Source organism: Callithrix jacchus, chromosome 3 (genome assembly GCF_049354715.1).
Source record: "Callithrix jacchus isolate 240 chromosome 3, calJac240_pri, whole genome shotgun sequence".
Classification (NCBI taxonomy): Eukaryota; Metazoa; Chordata; class Mammalia; order Primates; family Cebidae; genus Callithrix; species Callithrix jacchus.
In genome coordinates this window covers 73,476,736-73,498,011 of record NC_133504.1, presented here as the reverse complement: position 1 = coordinate 73,498,011, position 21,276 = coordinate 73,476,736, and the positions used below count along the sequence as shown (strand labels likewise).

General features: G+C 35.9%; 1 long non-coding RNA gene across 7 annotated transcripts in view; it reads right to left on the bottom strand.

Moving 5' to 3' along the window:
• Positions 1-21,276, bottom strand: part of LOC118152206 (uncharacterized) — a 289,509-nt gene that overhangs the window by 66,495 nt on the left and 201,738 nt on the right. For 4 of the 7 annotated variants that reach the window (XR_013533401.1, XR_013533402.1, XR_013533398.1 and 1 more), the window contains one exon: positions 19,952-20,059. The exons of 1 other annotated variant lie outside the window; for it this stretch is intronic. This is a non-coding gene — a long non-coding RNA (uncharacterized LOC118152206). Of the gene's footprint in view, positions 1-18,248; positions 20,060-21,276 lie in introns of all 7 variants that reach the window. 2 more of the 7 variants (XR_013533400.1, XR_013533399.1) reach the window with 2 other exon arrangements.

The window sequence follows — 21,276 nt, the reverse complement described above, 5'->3', positions numbered from 1 at the left end:
TGAAACAGAACAGAGGTTGCTGGAGTAACACCACACATCTATAACTGTCTGATCTTTGACAAACCTGACAAAAACAAGCAATGGGGAATGGATTTCCTATTTAATAAATGGTGTTGGGGAAATTGGCTAGCAATGTGCAGAAAGCAGAAACTGGACCCCTTCCTGACACCTTACACTAAAATTAACTCCAGATGGATTAAGGACTTAAACATAGGATCTAACACCATAAAAAACCTAGAAGAAAACCTAAGCAAAGCCATTCAGGACATAGGCATAGGCAAGGAATTCATGACTAAAACACCAAAAGCATTGGCAACAAAGGCAAAAATAGACAAATGGGATCTAATTAAACTTCAGAGCTTCTGTACAGCAAAAGAAACAATCATTAGAGCGAACCAGCAACCAACAGAATGGGAAAAAATTTTTGCAATCTACCCATCTGACAAAGGGCTAATATCCAGAATCTACAAAGAATTGAAACAGATTTACAAGGAAAAAACAAATAAACCCATCCAAAAGTGGGCAAAGGATATGAACAGACACTTTTCAAGAGAAGGCATATATGAAGCCAATGAACATATGAAAAAATGCTAATCATCACTGGTCATTAGAGAAATGCAAATCAAAACCATATTGAGATACCAGTGTGGCATCTCATGCCAGTTAGAATGGCAATCATTAAAAAATCTGGAGACAACAGATGCTGGAGAGGATGTGGAGAAATAGGATCACTTTTACACTCTTGGTGGGAGTGTAAATTAGTTCAACAATTGTGGAAGACAGTGTGGTGATTCCTCAAGGACCTAGAAATAGAAATTCCATTTGATCCCATTACTGTGTATATACCCAAAGGACTATAAATCATTCTATTATAAAGACACATGCAGACACATGTTCCTTGTGGCACTGTTTACAATAGCAAAGACCTGGAACCAACCGAAATGCCCATCAATGATAGACTGGACAAAGAAAATGTGGCACAATATACACCATGGAATACTATGCAGCAATAAGAATGATGAGTTCCTGTCCTTTTTAGGGACATGGATGAATCTGGAAGCCACCATTCTCAGCAAACTGACACAGGAACAGAAAATCAAACACTGCATGTTCTCTGTCACAGGTGGGTGTTGAACAATGAGAACACTTGGACACAAAGAGGGGAGCATCACACATTGGGGTCCATTGGGAGAGGGTTATGGGAGGAATAGTGGGAGGGAGGGTGGTGGAGAAATAACGTGGGGAGCAATGTCAGGTATAGGTGATGGAGGGATAGTGGCAACAAACCACCTTGCCATGAATGTACCTATGCAACAATCTTGCATGATCTGCATGCGTACTCCAGAATCTAAAATACAATAAGAAAAAAAAACGAATTTCAGAGATTGAAGACTATCTTTCTGAAATAAGACAGGCAATAATATTAGAGAAAAAAGAATAAAAAGGAAATATAAAACCTTCAAGAATTCTGAGATTATATAAAAAGATAAAACCTATGACTGAAGTACTTGAAAGTGACGTGGAAAAGGGAACCAAGTTGGAAAACATACTTTAAGACATCAACCTCAAGAATTTTCCCAACGTAGGAAAACAGGCCAACATTTAAATTCAGGAAACCCAGAGAACCCAGTAAGCTACACCATGAGAAGATAAACTCAAGACACACAGTCATCAGATTCTCCAAGATCGAAATGAAGAAAAAATATTAAGGGCAGCCAAAACTCAGAAAAGATTGGGGGCCTATATTTAACATTCCTTAAAAAACAGACTTTACAATCCAGATTCTCATATCTAGCCAAACTAAGCTTCATAAGTGAAGGGGAAATAAAATCCTTTCAGACAAGAAAATGCTGAGGGAAATTGTCACCACAAGAGCTCTTGAAGGAAGCCACAACATGAGTAGGAAAAACGATTACCAGCCACTACAAAAACGCACTGAAGTAACAGACCAATGACACTATGAAGAAACTGTATCAACAAGTCTGAAAAATTACCAGCTAGTATCAAGATGACAGGAGCAAATTCACACATAACAATATTAACCTTAAATGTAAATGGGCTAAATGCCCCAATCAAAAGACACAGAATGGCAAACTGGATAGAGTCAAGATCCATTGGTGTACTGTATTCAAAAAGACCCAGCTCATGTTCAAAGGTATACATAGGATCAAAATAAAGGGATGGGGAAAAACCTACCAAGCAAATGGAAAGCAGAAAAAAGCAGAATCTGAGTTTCTGAGAAAATAGATTTTAAACACACAAAGATAAAAGAAGACAAGGAAGGGCATTGCATAATGGCAAAAGGTTCAATTCAACAAGAAGAGCTAACTATCCTAAATATATATGCATCCAATATAGGAGCACCAATATTTGTAAAACAAGTTTGTGGACTCCCACACAATAATAGTGGGAGACTTTAATAACCCACTGTCAATATTAGAAAGATCATCAAAACAGAAAATTAACAAAGATATTCAGGACTTGAACTGAACTCTGGTTCAAACAGACCTGATAGATATCTACAGAACTGTCCAGCCAAAAAACAACAGAAAATACATTATTCTTGGCACCACATGGTACTTACTCACTTACTCTAAAATCGATCACATAATTGGAAGTAAAACACTCCTCAGCAAATGTAAAACAACTGAAATCATAACAAACTGTCTCTCAGACAACACAGTTCAATATAATTAGAACTCAAGATTATGAAACTCATGGAAAAACACACAACTACATGGAAATTGAATAACCTACTCCTTAATGACTCCTGGGTAAGTATTGAAATTGAGGTAGAAATCAAGAAGTTCTTTAAAACCAATGAGAACAAAATGACAATGAACCAGAATCTCTAGGACACAGCTATAGCAGGGTTAAGAAGAAAATTTATAGTACTCAATGTCCACATCAAAAAGCTAGAAAGATCTCAAAGTAACATCTTAACATTACAACTAAAAGAACTAGAGAACCAAGAGCAAACAAACCACAAAGCTAGTAGAAGACAAAAAATAATGAAGATCAAAGCAAAACTGAAGGAGATAGAGACATGAAAAACCATAAAAAAAGATGAATGTAGGAGCTGGTTTATTTAAAAATTAATAAAATAGACCACTAGCTAGACTAATAAAGAAGAAAATAGTTTAATAAGGACTTTATTAGTCTAAAAAAATTAATAAAGAAGAAAAGAATAAAATCAACACAATACAATATGTTAAAGTGGATAACACCACTGACTCTGCAGAAATACAAGCAACCATCAGAGTATATCATAAACACCTCTATACAAATAACCTAGAAAATATAGAAGAAATGGATAAATTCCTAGATACATACCCCCTTGCAACACTGAATCAGGAATAAGCTGAATCCCTGAATAGACCAATAACAAGTTCTGAATTTGAGGCAGTAATAAATAGCTTACCAACAACGAAAAGCCCAGGAAGATGGATTTACAGCTGAATTCTACCAGAGGTACAAAGAGGAGGTGGTACCATTTCTTCCGAAACGATTTCAAACAATTGAAAAGGAGAAACGTCTCTCTAACTCTGTTTATGATACCGAAACCTGGCAAAGGTACAACAACAACCACCAAAAAAAAAAAAAAAAAAAAAAAAAAGAAAAAAGAAAAGAAAAAGAAAAAGAAAGAAAAGAAAAAAAATAAACTTCAGGCCAATATTCCTAATAAATAAAAATGCAGAAATCATCAATAAAATACAGGCAAACTGAGTCCAGCAGCACATTAAGAAACTTATCCACCATGATCAAGTCAGCTTCAGAACTAAAGATGTAAACCTCATAATTATCTCAATAGACACAGAAAAGGCCTTTGATAAAGTGAAACATCCCTTCATGTTAAAAAAACTCTCAATAAACTAGGTATTGACAGAACATGCCTAGAAATAATAATAACCATTTATGACAAGCATACAGCCAATATAATATTGAATGCAGAAAAGCTGGAAACATTCTTCTCGAAAACTGACAGAAGACAAAGATGCACTCTCTCACCACTCCTATTCAACATAGTATTGGAAGTTCTGGCCAGGGCAATGAGGCAAAAGAAAGAAATAAAGTGTATCCAAATAGGAAGAGAGGAAGTTAGACTGTCTCTGTTTGCAGATTTCATGATTCTTTACCTAGAAAGCCCCATCATCTCAATCCAAAAGCTTCTTAAGCTAATAAGGCACTTCAGCATCTCTGGATACAAAATCAATGTGCAAAATCACAAGCATTTCTATACATCAACAATAGGTAATTAGACAGCTAAATAATCAATGAATTCCAATTTACACTTGCTACAAAGAGAAAAAAATGCCTAGGAATATAGCTAACAAGGGAAGTCAAAGACCTCTTCAAGAACTACAAACTACTGCTAAAGGAAATCAGAGAGGACACAAACAAATGGAAAACATTCCATGCTCATGGATAAGAAGAGTCAATATCATGAAAATGGCCATACTGATCAAAGTGATTTATAGATTCAATGCTTTCCCCATTAAATCACAATTGACATTTTGCACAAAATTAGAGAAAAAAAAACTGCTTTAAAATTCATATGGAACCAAAACAGAGCCCATATAGCCAAGACAATTCTAAGCAAAAGAAAAAAGATGCAGGCATCACACTACTTGACTTCAAACTATACTGCAAGGTTTAAGGAACCAAAGCAGCATGGTACTTGTGCTAAAATAAACACACAGACCAATGGAACAGAATAGAGAATTCAGAAATATGACCACTTATCTACAACCATTTGATTTTTGACAAACCTGACAAGAACAAGAAATGGGGAAAAGATTCCCTGTTTTATAAATGGTGCTCAGAAAACTGGCTAGCCATATGCAAAAATTGAAAGTGAACCCCTTCCTTACATGTTATGCAAAAATTAACTCAAGATTGATTAAAGACTTAAAAAACCCAAACTATAAAAATACTAGAAGAAAATATAGGCAATATCACTTAGGACATTGGTGCAAACAAAGATTTTAGGACAAAAATGCCAAAAGCAATTGCAACAGAAGCAAAATTTGACACATGGAATTTAACGAAACTGAAGAGCTTCTGCACAGCAAAAGAAACTATCACCAGTGTAAACAGAAAACCTACAGAATAGAAGAAAATTTTTGCAATCTCTCCATCTGACGAAGTTCTAATATCCAGAGTCTACAAGAGAGTTGAACAAATTTACAAGAAAAACACAAGACAAACCCATTAAAAAGTGGGCAAAGGACATGAACAGATACTTCTCAAAATATGACATTTATGCCACCAACAAACATATGGAAAAAAAGCTCAACATCACTATCATTAAAGAAATGCAAATCAGGACATAGGTATGGGCAAAGACTTCATGAGTTAAACACCAAAAGCTAAGGCAACGAAAGCCAAAATTGACAAATGGGATCAAACCAAAGAGTTTCGGCACAGCAAAAGAAACTATCATAAGAGTGAGCAGGCAACCTACAGAATGGTAAAATTTTTGCAAACTATCCATCTGACAAAGGGCTAATATCCAGAATCTACAAAGAACTCAAACAAATTCACAAGAGAAAAAGAACCCCATCAAAAAGTGGGTGAATGATATGAACAGACGCTTCTCAAAAGAAGACATTTATGCAGCCAACAAACATATGAAAAAATGCTGATCATCACTGGTCATTAGTGAAATGCAAATCAAAGTCACATTGAGATACCACTGCATGCAAGTTCAGGAATCAACAGATGCTGGAGACAATGTGGAGAAATAGAAACACTTTTACACCATTGGTGGGAGTGTAAATTAGTTCAACCATTGTGGGAGACAGTGTGTCAATTTCTCAAGGATCTACAAATAGAAGTATTCTAGTTTGACTCAGCACTTCGGTCATTTGACCCAGCAATCTTACTACTGGGTATATACTCAAAGGATTATAAATCATTCTACTATAAAGACACATGCACACGTATGTTTATTGCAGCACTGTTCACAATAGCAAAGACTTGGAACCAACCCAAATGCCCATCAATAATAGACTGGATAAAGAAAATGTGGCACATATACACCATGGAACACTATGCAGCCATAAAAAAGGATGAGTTCATGTCCTTTGCAGGGACATAGATGAAGCTGGAAACCATCATTCTCAGCAAACTAACACAAGAACAGAAAACCAAACACCGCATGTTCTCACACATAAGTGGGAGTTGAACAATAAGAACACATGGACAAAGGGAGGGGAACATCGCACACCTGAGTTTGTTGGGGGGTGAGGAGCTAGGAGAGTGACAACATTAGGAGAAATAGCTAATGGAGATGATGGGTTGATGGGGTGCAGCAAAACCCCATGGCATGCGAATACCTATGTAACAAACCTGCATGTTCTGTACATGCATCCCAAAAGTTAAAGTGTAAATATATAAAAGAAATGCAAATCAAAACCACAATGAGATGCCATCTCATGCCAGTCAAAATGAAGACTATTAAAAAGTCAAGAAACAACAGCTGGTGGTGAGGCTGTGGAGAATTCAGAACACTTTTTACACTGTTGGTGGAAATGTAAATTGCTTCAACTATTGTGCCAGAACAGTGTGGTCATTCCTCAAAGACCTAGTACCAGAAATACCATTTGACCTAGCAATCCCATTACTGGGTTTATACACAAAGGAATATAAATAAAGATGAGTAAAATATATGCATGAATATGTTCATTGCAGCATTATTCACAAAAACAAAGATATGGAATCAACCCAAATGACCATCAATGACAGACTAGATAAAGAAAATGTGGTACATATACACCATGGACTACTACACATCCATAAAAGATACATGCATGCATATCTTTGTCACAAAGATACATGCATGCATATGCTCACTGCAGTGCTATTCACAATTGCAAAGACACGGAATCAACCCAAATGCCTGTCAATGATAGACTGGACAAAGAAAACGTGGTACTATGTAACCATAAAATACTATGTAACCATAAAAAGGAATGAGATCATGTCCTTTCTAGGGGCATGGATGCAGCTGGAAGACATTATTCTCAGCATACTAACACAGGAACAGAAAACCAAACACTGCATAGTCTCACAAATAAGTGGGATGTGAACAATGAGAACACACAGACACAGGGAGGGGAACAACACATACTGAGGCCTATCAGGAGGCTGTTGTGGGAGGGAGAGCCTCAGGAAAAATAGATTATGCATGCAGGGCTTAATACCTAGGTGATGGGTTGATGCAGCAAACCGCCATGGCATACCCTTACCTATGTAACAAAACTGCACATTCTCCATGTGTATCTCAGAACTTAAAATAAAAAGTTTAAAAAAAACTAATTTGATACTACTTTTGTTTAATTTTCATGTTCAAATAAAGCTCAAGTTATAATAATATTTAGTAGAGAGTATAAGTGTGGCAAATTACACTTTTATTTGATCTTCTCCTAAATAGAAGGCCCTAGGGTGTCTGTGTGTGTTTCAAAATATAAGAAAGCAAAGTAAAATAATGTAGTGGTTGCTGTAAGAGGTTGGTTTTATGTTTGTGTGAAAGTAAACTGAAGGAAATTATAAAATTCCTTTCCCAGGAGATCTTTAATAGTGTCATGGGTTGCATCTGCTGCGATATTTATGACAAATTCTGCCTGTAGGCAGAGTAATGGATTTTGAAGACCTTTCATGGAATTTTATATTCCCAAGAGTATATGAAATTGAGTTTAGAAATTAAAAGGAACAAGGACTTGAAAGTCTATTCTCCTCAAGCAATTTAGTTTTCTGACATTGGATTTCAGTTTCTTCATCTATAAAGTTATTCTTCTTCCAATAGAACATATTTTATGTCATGGAACACAGTCTTGGGGAGGAGACGCCATCAATTTTCTGAAGCTCATCCATTAACTCTCTGTGGTCCACAGGATTTACATTAAATACTAGAATCAGTGATTTCTAGGGTAACATAGTGAAGTTTGATTCTCACATCTTAAACATTACTAGAGTGTTAAGAAAAACAGGATACATTTGTCCTTAGGAAAGTGATAACCTCATATGGAAGGCATAGCATGCACTCATAGAAAGGACCTAGGAATACTTCACTGTGGTGTATCATGAACTCAAATGCAAATTATACAGATCAGGTGATAGAGAACAGCCACACCAGTGGAAAAGAAAAACAGGATACAGGTAGATTCAAATCAAGGGGAAACAGTTCAAGAAGAGGCAAGGAGGAACAGGCAAGTGAACCCTTCGAACCTCAAGCATTGTGAGAGTTGGCAGACATATTCTTGATCAAAGCAAGAAATCATAAAGAAAAAAGAGAACATGTTGTTAGATTTCCTTGAATATCCAGCAGAAGTGTTTAATTTAATTGCCTGGCAGTGGAGTACCACTGTAGTTAAACTGCAAGGATTTGATGTTGACATGTATTTTAAATAAGATAATTCTGTGTAGACAGGGAAAGGAGTGAACACACCAGCCTATGTAGAAATCTACTTTAATAGTCAAGGGAAAAGTGAAATAAGGGCATATAGGGTGGTGATTATGCCAGCAGAATTAGAAAAATTGCAGATCTAAAAATATGATTACAAGTAAGCGTATGAATGTGTCAAAGCATTATAAAAAGTATAAAGATAAAAGCAAATATAAGCCCAGTGAGTCAAAATTGTGGGAACAGCCTTTAAGGTGATGAGGACTTCAGACCCAGGTAACCTTACGTGTGGCCTGAGAGCCTATATTCAGCTTTTGAAGAGGTGAGGTTTGGGGTGTTGATGTGTTAATTGGGCATCCCAATAGTGAACTCTTCAAACAATTAGAGCAGAAGTAAGCAGTCTTCGATAATTTAAGACAGATTCAAGAAATATGTCTATCAGAAAACTGGTAATTTTCACTTAGGTTTCTTACTGCTCCAACAAACTTATTTAGACTTTATTTTAGTGTTTAAATGTCTGCCTTTTAACATAGATGTTGTTTTCTTAGTACTAAAAGCTGTTTAATTGGACGGCTATTCATTCTTTTAAGGTCCTGGAAATTATTGCAATGAGAATCCTTTTAATTTATGATATTTTGCAAAATAAAAATAAATTATGTTTAATTAAAAGAAGTTAACCTTGATTTACAGTGAAAGCACCAAGGTGGATAAAATGCTATTGGGAGAGATCTTACCAGTACTTAAAGCCAGACAGTTAATTTTCCACATTGATTTCTTACTGCATTGAATTGTATCCTGGGGCAAATTCTTTCATATCATAGTTGTGGCTAGTTTTCTGATATAAGTTGAATGTAGTTTTGGAACAAAGGACAGTCTTCAGACAATAGTAATTCTATTCCAGTCTATTGAACATATGCATATAACACAGATATGTATACATAATACAATAACAATATGTCTCTAAAAAATTTATTTCTCAATATCTTAAAGGACCATGTTCAGGGCCGTCTTGAGGGGAAATGTTAGAGGCCAGTGGGTAGATTACATATGATAAATTTGCTCCAATATGTAGAATCCCTAAGTGTTTGGCTTCTTTTCTTACACTATTTCAAGGCATTTTTGACATCTCCACATTTTACATTGGAGATCACTAGTGAGTCCCAAGTGTATTAAAAACATTCAGCCGAACACATTAGAACCACTTCTAGCTGCTCAAGTTCACACACTGGTATGTGCACATGTGTATTGATAAACTCAGATCAGTCTGAATTTATGTCCTTCGCTGTTTAGTATAGTTCTCAAAGACTCTATTCTCACAAGTACCCTCCAGATATTTGATAAGTATTTTTACATATATAAAAAATATTTACATTAAATAAAACTGTAAAATCTGTCTGTTATTTTGAATACCTAAGCCCCTTTCTCTCAGACTTAACTTTGTAATTGCCCCTCAGGGTGTTCTAGAAACTGGCTCTGGATGAGTATGGGTGCTTTATGTTGGCCAGAGTTGCAGGTGGAAGTCTGTGTATTAAGTTGGCTACTGAATTTCAGTGGAAAGACCAGAATTCCAGAGTATCAGAGGCCAAGCAATGAGGCAGAGACTTTAGTTGCTGAGGCAAGGAGGGAAAGTTGATAGTAACTCCAATGTGTTATTCTGAGAGATGCTTGGTGATGGTCATTACATCACTAAGTTCCAAAGCCCATGTCAAGGAGTACCCCTCGAAGATCTATACAACCTGTGTAAACTCAAATCTAGGCTTTTCTCCTTTCTTTCAAGGCTTTGCCCAAATGTCACCTTTTCTGTGAGATTATTCCTGCCATCCTATTTCACATGCACATGCCCATACCTAGAAATTTATTCCTCTGAAGTGCATGCTCTGTGAAAACAGGGAAGTTGAACACCTGAGGATGGACCTAAACTTGGGCCAGCACTAGTACAGCACTTGTAAAGGGCACACAATTTGAAAACCCTATTAAGGTTGAAAAGGTTGAGAAGATTCAAATGCAATAATTGAAAAAAAATTAATGTGAAAAATCAAAATTTTAACTAAAGTTAGGATCAGTAATAATACCATGCTGAGCTATATTGGAGACTGAGGCAAAAGGAAAAATCAGTAATTCTGCTCCAGTGGTCTGGGATTTTCAAAATATTACTTTCCTAGTGAAAGGGTGTTCAGCACCTAACACCCCTACAACTAAGAAAGAAGCACAACATTTAAATAACATCGTTAGCTCTTGGAGGGAATATATACCTCATTTGGGGATGTTTCTCTGATGATTTACTCAGTTACCAACAAAGCTACCAACTTTCGGTCAAGCTCAGAGCAGAGGAAGTTTTCCCACCTGGTTCTAGCTACTCATGCTTCTTATATTTTAGGGAATTAATATTACTAATGGGTCTATGGCAGATGAGAATCTCCATGGAGTTTGCAGTGAACCCTGATAGGAGAATAGCAGCAGAGGCTTTGGGTTTTGGAACAAGTAATTCTTTCTCTCCTTCTTCTCCTCTCAATTTTGGCAATTTCCATCTCCCAGTTCAGAGACTTAAGTACAATACAGAGATTAAAAGGAAGAAGGACATGAACGTCTATTCTCCTCAAGCAATTTAGTTTTCTAAAACTACATAGAGGCTTTTCCACCTATATATGCAGCTGGAATGTGTGCATGTAAATTAGGTTCTATCAATCAGATATTTATTTTGCAGGCTTTTTTTTTTTGAGCCGGAGTTTCGCTCTTGTTTACCCAGGCTGGAGTGCAATGGTGCGACCTCGGCTCACCGCAACCTCCGCCTCCTGGGTTAAGGCAATTCTCCTGCCTCAGCCTCCTGAGTAGCTGGGATTACAGGCACGCGCCTCCGTGCCCAGCTAACTTTTTGTATTTTTAGTTGAGACGGGGTTTCACCATGTTGACCAGGATGGTCTCGATCTCTTGATCTTGTGATCCACCCGCCTCGGCCTCCCAAAGAGCTGGGATTACAGGCGTGAGCCACCGCGCCCGGCCTGCAGGCTTTGATTTAGAATCCAATGAATGAAAGAAACAGGTACCATGCACAATTTATTCTTCTGTGGGAAAAAGTACCTCCTTAGTGTCCAGGGGTAGCTGGAATTCTAGTGATGGCACCAATGTCTGCTCAATAATGGCAACAGTGGTAGTTTCGCTGAACAATTCTGCACATTATTATGCTGTCATGTCTGATTGTAAAGCCTCTAAACCTAGTTATGTGCCCCCTCTGGAAGTTGTGTGAGCTATCCCATGTACTTTACTTTCTTTATTCTGATGAAGTTGCCCAGAGATTGTTTTTGTTACTCACAACTATAAGCCTTGACTCACATATATACCAATGTATATATCCCACCAAATGAAGAATAAACATCAGTTTTAATCTTCAGTAGTTTAGCCTCTTAAGAGAAAATATATTTAACTTAGCTTTTCCATTAAACAGTGCCTGAAACGTCACTCAAGCATTTCTTAATTTATCTTCTTTTTGCCTATTCACATATATAGTGTGAGTCACATACTCTTGCTGAGTGAACAACAATGAATATGACTCATACTGTTAAGTAAATCATCCATTTTAATATATCCTAAATCCTTGCCTTACCACCAATTCTATATAAACAAATAAGGAGTGGTGGGTATTTGCACAGAGTTACAATGGTAGCCATTGTTACAGCGCTGAGAAGGTATCCCTAGACAGGCTGGCCTGTGTGAAATAAAGGAGATACATTTCCTTTGGAGGAGTAGACTGTATTTTCAAGTGCAGTTTAGAACCCAGAATGCCTTGTACAGTAATAATCAAAACCTTAGAAGTTTAGCCTTTTTGAGATATTTCCAATTGAAACATAGTTCACTGCAGCTCAGTAGGTAAGAGGAGGCTTTGCATGCACCTGGGATAAAGTTGAGGCTACAAATCCCTGCTTAGTCATAGACACCCTCCCTTTCCTTCTACTTGCATCTAGCAGACCTCAAGAGGCCTTCTGGACGCCTAAATCTGCCTGGCCTCACTGCCCAAGGATGGTGTGATTAAAAGGGATAGATGCCAAGAGAAGTTAAGGGTGCCAGCCAGAATGTTGAAAGCACAGGTGAGTTCCTCAATGGTGAACGAATCTGCGTCTGCTGCTTCGCTGCCTTGCATTTCACAATGAGTAAGGAAGCTGTTTGGGGAATATTATAAAAATCTTCCTGAAGATAGACTATGGTGATTTCTAGTTGCGCCTTCATGTTTAGCTATGGGTTTCAATAGCAACAAGACTTCAGAGACTGTGAAAACTGGTTAGCAAAGCTGCTGATCAAGTGGGCCAAGGGAAACAAAGGCAGACAGAATAGTCAGTGGTGAGTTTCATACAGCTTACAAATTTGTCGCTACTTCAGTGTCCTGTTCCTTCCTGGAGGATGAAGCCCCATGGTGCCATGTAAATAGCACCAGAGGTGAGTATTCTTCCTTTTCCCCCTGAGAAATGAGAAACTAAAGTTTTGTTAATGCAACAAATTGTTCAGCAGACTCTGAGCTGTGGATAAGTAGAATCCATCCCCTCACAGGGAAGACTTTTAGCCGGAAGTTTTTAGAGCAAAGTGATCCCCTGCTGCCCTTACACCTATAAATGGTCAATTTTAATCAGTAGTGGTTACTTTTGGTGATGTTTCCGCAATCCCCAGCCCAAGCCATCTTCATCCCCCAAATTACATTATGTCCACAGCATACATGATAATCACTGGAATTCAAAGCTGGCATCAAAGTTTGGAGATTTCCTGCAACAGCTCATCCTTGCCAAGCCAATCAAATTAATTCTGCTAACAGCTTGCTAAGTCAGCCAGCCTAGTAAACTCTCCTGTCTTAGAAAGTAAATCTAGACATTCATGTAGGTTCCTATTGTTTTTCTCCCCTGTATGATCTTGAAAATCTTGCCAAGGGGGCTGATGGCTGTCGTCTGATGATGCCATGTGAAGGCTTTAATGAGCTGGCATTTCCTGTTGCTGAGCTGCCATGTCTGAAGGCCAAACCAAACAGGGTTTGGGCTCTTTGGATCCCAGACTGTTTTTGTCTCTTTCCCTTCCTTCTGATTCAGTCTGCAGGTCGGCTCACCTCTGTTTCTCAATCCTATCTGTCTAGATGTGCAATACAAAGGTCAGATACCGGGTGCTGCCTTCCAACAAGACCAAACCCTTGAGAAAAGAGCAGCCTGGGGTGAGACGCTGGCTGTCTTCTGAGACACAGGGGAAACCTTGTCTAGAAGTGTTTCCTGTAAATTGAGACGGCAGGAAGCCTAAAGCTTTTTTGCTTCAAAGTTCTTGTTACTGTTAATTGAGACATATGAGAATGAGATAACAATGCTGAAGTTAAGAAAGTAGAAGTTGGGAGTAGGAAAGTAAGAAAGAGTATTGCCAACTCAGCTGGCCGAAGCATTTATTTGCAATGTTCCTTACATAAATTATATCCTCAGACCACTAAAAAATGACAACCCCATGGAAGAATTTTAGTTTAATATCATTTCTTAAAAGTGTGAATTAATTCACAATCGCAAATCTACAGACTTGGCAGGTTAGACTGCTCTTCTCTAGGACAGGTAAATGGCACTTTTAGACTTGGTCAGAGCATGACTTGCACAGATCTCTGCAGTATCCCAGGGCACCAGAGTTTAAGGGTCGAGATTTTTGGTGTCCTTATGTATCAAGATCACAGAAAAATGCTTTTCTTTGACTGTTGTCAGGAGTGGAATGAGGTGACACTTGAAATAAAGGGGAAATCTAGGGCATCGTTTTCTTCCAATGTTTTGAGGGTAACATACTCACTGTAAAATATCTTGACCAAGGTATCACAACCCTACAATGCAGGCAAGTATTTATCATTTCCCTCAATATTTTTCACTAAAATACTCCTCCAAAGGGTTATTCAGATTCTTCAGAATTTCTTAGTTTGTTTCCCCTATTTTGTGCTTTTAAAAATATCAAGATATATATTTATTTTTCATTGCAGGAAGAAATTTGTATTTTTGAGACTACATAGACCGCCAGTTTTCTCTTGAGGATGACCATTTTCTCAGAACTAATTGAATGTGACTCCTTCCTCTGTGCAGCTTCATCAGGAAATATGGTTTTGCTCAACGTAGCACTGTCAACTTAGCAATTGGAAAACTCATGTGCTAACAATGCTGGACAGTTTTGTCTAAATTTGTAATTTATGCTGCAATAGTTCTTTTCCTGTATTATATTGGCTTTGATGGAGTAACAAATCGAAATGGCTAAAGGATACAAGCAAGTAACATAAATTATTAGTGAAACGCTACATATAAAAGACATTAAACCCTCAACATTGGGGTTTGTAAACAGTAGACAGAGAGTTTTAATAAAAAATCCATTTGTAGGCAAATATTTAGTTTTGACTTCTTCAAAGTTCTATGAAGATGAGAGACAATCCTAATCCTCAGAGGAGGGAGCTTATAAGAGCGAAGCTGACAGTGAGCCATATGGAAGCAAATTCATGAAGAAGCCACAGACCTAGAAGGAGCTGGAAACATTGACCAGGCAATGGAGCAGACCAGACCAGGAGAATAAGGCCAAAGCCCTCCTAGTGCATGAAAATAACAAGGATTTACTGATTATCTAGCCTCAAAAACTGCATAGAAATGACTGATTCCTGGGCCATGGATTCTGAATCTGATCATCCATGAAAAAGAGGTGAGTAGGCCTTGGGCACATGGGCTCCAGAAGTGACAACGAAATAGCAGGATCTTGGGGCAGTGAGCTGTTACTCATTTCACATTCTACTCTCTGGATGGAAAGAGAAGTGAGGAAGATGCATTTTTGTCGTTTTGTTGGTCTTACTACCAATTTAGTATGTTCATTATTTTTTAAATATAGAAAATGAAAACAAGAAAAAAGAAGACAAAACAATTATCTAGATTGGTTAATATGGTTTGGCTCTGTGTCCCCACCCAAATATCACTTTGAATTGTAATAATCCCCATGTGTCAAGGGAGGGGCCAGGTGAAGATAATTGAATCATGGGCAGTTCCCCATACTGTTGCCATAATAGTGAATAAGTCTCGTGAGATCTGATGGTTTTATATATGAGATTTCCCCTGCACATGCTCTCTTGCCTACAACCATGTAAGTTGTGGCTTTGCTCTTCTTTCACTTTCCACCATGATTATGAGTCCTACCCAGCCATGTGGAACTGTGAGTACATTACCCAATCTCAAGGATGTCTTTATCAGAAGCATGAGAATGGACTAGTACAGTGGTATTTTATACTTGGATAGAATATCTTCACATATATATTTCATAGGAATTTCAAATTCAATATAGCCTAGATTAAGCTATTAGTATTCCCAAATCTTCTCTTCAAATACAGGCTCTGGTCTTAGTTAATGATACTTCTCTCTAACTAATCCCTCAGGCCAGACACTCAGGATAATTTATTCTTTCTCTTTCTCCCTTTCTATAGTCACCACTAGGTCCTATTAATTTAATTATCTAAATTATTCTGGAATTAATTTTCTCCTCCTTATTTCCCTGCTATTGCATAATATAGCTTGTAGCCTTATTATCTTTCACACAGTAACTGAAATAGTCTCTAAGCAATCTACTGGCCGTAAGTCTCTTTCCTACAAATCCCTTTTAGCCAATATCATTAGTCTATCTAAAACAAAATGTTGATTCTATTTCCCTCTTAAATGCACTTCAATCTTTTTGCTAACTGCCTAGCAGAATGTACAAACTATCTGCCCACAATTATCAGGATATTTTATGTTGTATGGTTTGAGCCAAACAAATGAATAAGGATATAGAAAAGCTTTCGTCATAGAGAAATATTGCTTAATTATACTATATTAAAATTAAATACTTCCAATTATTAGAAAACAACTTTCAGAGAGTGATCATCAAGACGCATTGAAGGAGGAGATATCTGCAATTAATATTTCTTGCAAAGGACTTTATTCAGAATATGAAAGAGTCTCCTAAAATTTAATTTTAAGAGGTAGCCAACCCAATTCATAAAACAGGCAAAAGATTAACAGGCATTGCATAACAAAGTATATCTAAATGACATATATATATACATTTATATATATATATAAATAAAGGAGTTCAAGATAAAACATAAAGGACTACTACTATGAATCTATCAGAATGGCTAAGATAAAAATTCCAGACCATGTGAGAGAGGACATTGAACCGGAGGAATGGTCACACAATGTTGGTGAGAATAAAATTGGTAAAACCCACTTCTACCAACACATTGCATGGCAGTATTCCCTAAGCTGAATCCATGCATGCCTTATGACAGCAATTCTACTTTAGGTAAGCACACAACAGAGAGTCATAAATATACATCAAAAGACAACTCAAGCATCCATCAACAATAGAATAGATAAAGCAACTGTGGAATACTATACAAAAACAAGAATAAGAAACCTATTCCCACACTCTAAACATAAATCTCAAAACCACAATGATCAGTAAAAGAAATCAGAGGCAAAATGTGTCCATGCTAAATTATTCCACATATATATATATCAAAACCAGAGAAAACTAATCTGTGATGTTAGAAATCACATTAGTAATTACTCTTTGAAAATTAGATGGGAATTAATTAGAAGGAGGCTCAAGGGGATTTTCTAGGAAGCTGGTACCATTCTAATTCTATTTCACTGCTTGGCAAGTGGGAGTGTTCACCTTGTGAGGATTCATTGAGCCTTATATTTTTTATTGTTCTTTTTTCTGTGTACATAATTTCTTCAATAAAAAGCCTTAGAATATATCATTGAAAAAATAAATACAGTAATACTCATTAATGAGATAGAGAACTTTTTATGCAATCTAACCAAACTGATTTTATTCCTGCTTTTCGACTATGTATTTTTAGTACATATCCAATTTGTATTATACAATTTCATTCTTACTGATTTATTTTCTAACATGCAATATATACTATTGCCTTTCAAGGGCTTTAAATGAGCGTCTGTCCTTCTCAACAGGTATTTTACAACAGAAAAAGCATCCACTGAATAGCTGTTAAATTACTACAGCATGCTCTCTTCATGCCTATATCATATTACTTAGGAGAGGAAAATATTACAGCCCATGAAAATTTAGGCACTCGCCTAACAGAACTACAAAATCTGTATTCACAAAGATTACTCATTAATTTGTTCTAATATTAAAAAATGAACAAACTATTATAAAAAATAAAATATTTGTCTCTGGGTCTTATATAATACAAGATTACTGAAAAAATAAAAATATATATTATGACACATTTGTCACTATTTCTCTTCTCTTTGTATTGAAAATAAGAAAAGATATATAAGTAAATAATCAGTACATTTATCAAGAATTTAAAAATGTATAAAACTAAAGTCATTGTGTCTAGAGAACTCATGAGAATTAACCCTAAATATTTTTCAGTCTTTATGCTTAGAATTCCACATTTATTTATCTCAACTGATAAAATTGAGATTAATAAATGTGGAATTCTAAGCATAAATAATGAAAAACATTATATAAAATGTTATCTAAGGTTGTTTAAGAGTAAGGAATCCTTACTCAGTGACACACTTCTTCAGAGAAGAGCGAATTTCTAGAAATTGTCAAATACTTGTTTACTACAAAAAGATATTTATTGTATTAAAATATATTTATCACTTTTCCAATGATAAACTTAAACATATATTAGAAGAATTCAGGCTGAAAATTACTGTGTAAAGCATAAAGGAAAGATATAATTACTAAGAAATTTTGAAGACAACTTAGAAACAGGCAAGGATCAAATACTTCTTGTTACGTAAATCATGTTTTATTTGTAGAACATTGTGAAGCATTCATAACAAAATCTGAGACTCACCTGGTTTCAGTTCCAAGTAAACGTGAAACTCAGACTGGTTCAGCAAATGTTTTGCCAAGGTTCATAAACTTTCGTCAGTGTGGGCTGATATTTTTGGAAAGGGGTGAGAAGTAGGAACATCCAATAATTTTTACCATGTTTAGACTAGATTTCTTTACAAATGAAAACACATAGATGAAAGCCAAAGGAGGTAAAATGCAGACAATCTTATGCTTACTTTTTATAAACGTGATCTGGTACAAATTTTCTTTACACTTTTAAAATAAGTTTTATGTCAATTTTGGCAGGGCAAAAAAAATCTTAGTTTAATATTCTTTTCTACATAGAAAATTTACTATGGAATAAAACCTGTGATGCCATTTTTTATGAAAAGCCAATAGAAGTGAACATAAGTATACTTACATAGCAATAACAATATCAATATTATTAAGTTACTGTTTTAAATGCCTTATGTGTATTATATAATTTATTCTTACTATAATCCTCTATGGTAGGTCTGTTCACAAACGTGAGTTTTAGAGAAAGGTTAAATAATGCGTCCAATGTCATGCAACTCGTAAGTTGCAAAACCAAATGTTAATCCAGGAAATATAACTATAGAGGCCAGACTCTTAACCACTATAATATTGTGGCAGTCACTACTATTCTAATTGCCTATCCCAAATTCATTCTCCTTTTCTTCCTTTGTACTAAGATAACAGCAATGATTACTGCACACCAAAATAGAAGAAGAGTGGACTTTTGATTATTTCATTGATCCCATTATGAACTCAGTTTTTCCTACTTCTAGAAATTCTTCTTACCAGAGAAATAGAAAACCCTTTACTTATTTAAGCCTCATTATAACTATTTTTAAATGGTCAGTGATATTGCCTCCCACCTTATCTTATCATAATTACAGATGTACAAAAGACAATTAGTTAGTACCCAACACAAAATCTGAATGTAGTTGTACTACTAAGGCACAGTCTTTCTGAGAAAACTGAGAGCTTACAAAGGTGCCTGGGAAGCTTGGTGTTCAAGTACTGATGAACTTTCAGAAGCAGAAATATTTGGGAATTGTTTGATTTTTTAGCTCAGAAACTGGTTAGTTGACTTGCAGAAATATATTTACTCATTAGGTTACCGCTAATTGGCTGACTTCAGAAATAACAGACTGTCACTCAATGGTTGCCTTTCTATGGTGTGGTTACAGAAGTAAGATTTCACTTTGATATGGTTTGGATGTATGTCCCCTCCAAAGCTCAAGTTGAAATGAACCTCCAATGCTGGAGGTGAACTTGTTTGGGTCACAGGGGTAGGTCCCTTGGAAATGCTTGGTGTGGTCCTCACAGTAATGACTGAGTTCACTTGAGAGCTGGTTGTTAATAAGATCCTGGAACCTCCTTCTCTCTCTCGGTCTCTCTCCCACACCATGTGATATGTCTGCTCCCCTTTGTCATCTGCCACAAGTAAAAGCTTCCTGAGGCTTCACTAGAAGCCAAGCAGATGTTGGTACTATGCTTGTACAGCCTGCAACACTGTAAGCCAAATAAACCTCTTTTTTAAATAAATTACCCAGGTTCACGTGTTTCTTTATAGCAACAGAAAATGGACCGATACATACATATTTACCAGAATGTTTAACAGCTTGGTTGTGGTGTTTATTTGTTGCTATGATAAAGAACACACAATTCTTTCCTAGAAGGATAAGGGCTTCTTACCTTCAAAAATTTCATACAAATAGTAGGAAGAACACCTAGAAGTTTCAGTAGTTCAGGATTTCCCAGACTAGATTTTGAGCATCTTTATTTTTGTATCTTGACTTCGTGCTACAAATTAAGGAATGTTCATATTGTTTGATTTGGTTCAGCTTTTACAAAGTAACATATCCATTCTAACTTGATAATACTGATATAAAAATCCTGTTATGTGAATAAATAAATAAAATACAAGGACTCTGGGGAGAAAATGTGCTTTAAAATTTTTTTCTAAAACACTTTCTACCCATTTGAAAACTGAGTTTCAAAAGACTGAATTACTTTCATTAAAAAAGAAAAACAAAACTCATGTTTCTCAGCTTTTAATCGAATTGTTCCTTCAAATCCTCAAAATAAAATGACTTCATTTATTACTTAGTCTTAGGATAGAATAAACAAGAAACTGTGACATACAATGCAAATAAATTTTGAGGTATTTATTTTGAGAAGATGATTGAAAAAGGAAATCAACCAGTCATTAAAATTCAGCTCTTATGTACAATTTTTATAAAATTAATATGTAAGTATAACTAAATATAGTTATTACTAATTTCTACTTAAATCTATCAATATATAGACTTTCCTCAGTATTCTTGCGGAATTGCTTCCAGGACCCCCATGGATACCAAAACCCACAGATGTTCAAGTCCTTTATATGAAACGTTCTAGGGTTTGCATATTATCTATGTAGATTATCCTGTATACTCTAAATCACCTCTAGCTTACTTATAATACCTAATGCAATGTGCATTCTATGTTAATAGTTTTTATGCTGATCTTTTAGGAAATAATGACAAGAAAAAGTCTGTACGTGTTTACTACAGATGCAACCATTTATTTTTTTCCACAAATATTTTTAATGAGTGGTTGATTGACTCCATTAATGGGGAACCCATGGATATGGAGACCCAACTACATATAAATATATAATGGTAATTTTTTTTAAGAATAAGTAAGTTTAGTGTACAAAGTTAGGCTAGAAGAAACAATTTTCCTTATCAGGCATTAGTACAAAACTTTAATTTATGAACTGTTTTGTCCCTGGAGATCACTTTGAAATGAAAATTGCATTTAGGAAAATAAATTTCAAACTGAGTAAAATTATTGTTTATTTTTTTAAAAGTAATCACACAATGTAACATACCAGTTTTCTTAAAATAATAAAGGAAGTAAAAAATCAAAGCATATTAGTGGAAAATCAGTATAAGGGAAAATCAGTCCCTTAAAATGACAATACTTCCACATTTAGAAGATTTTGAAATAGTAATTTCCTTGCTAATTAAACACTA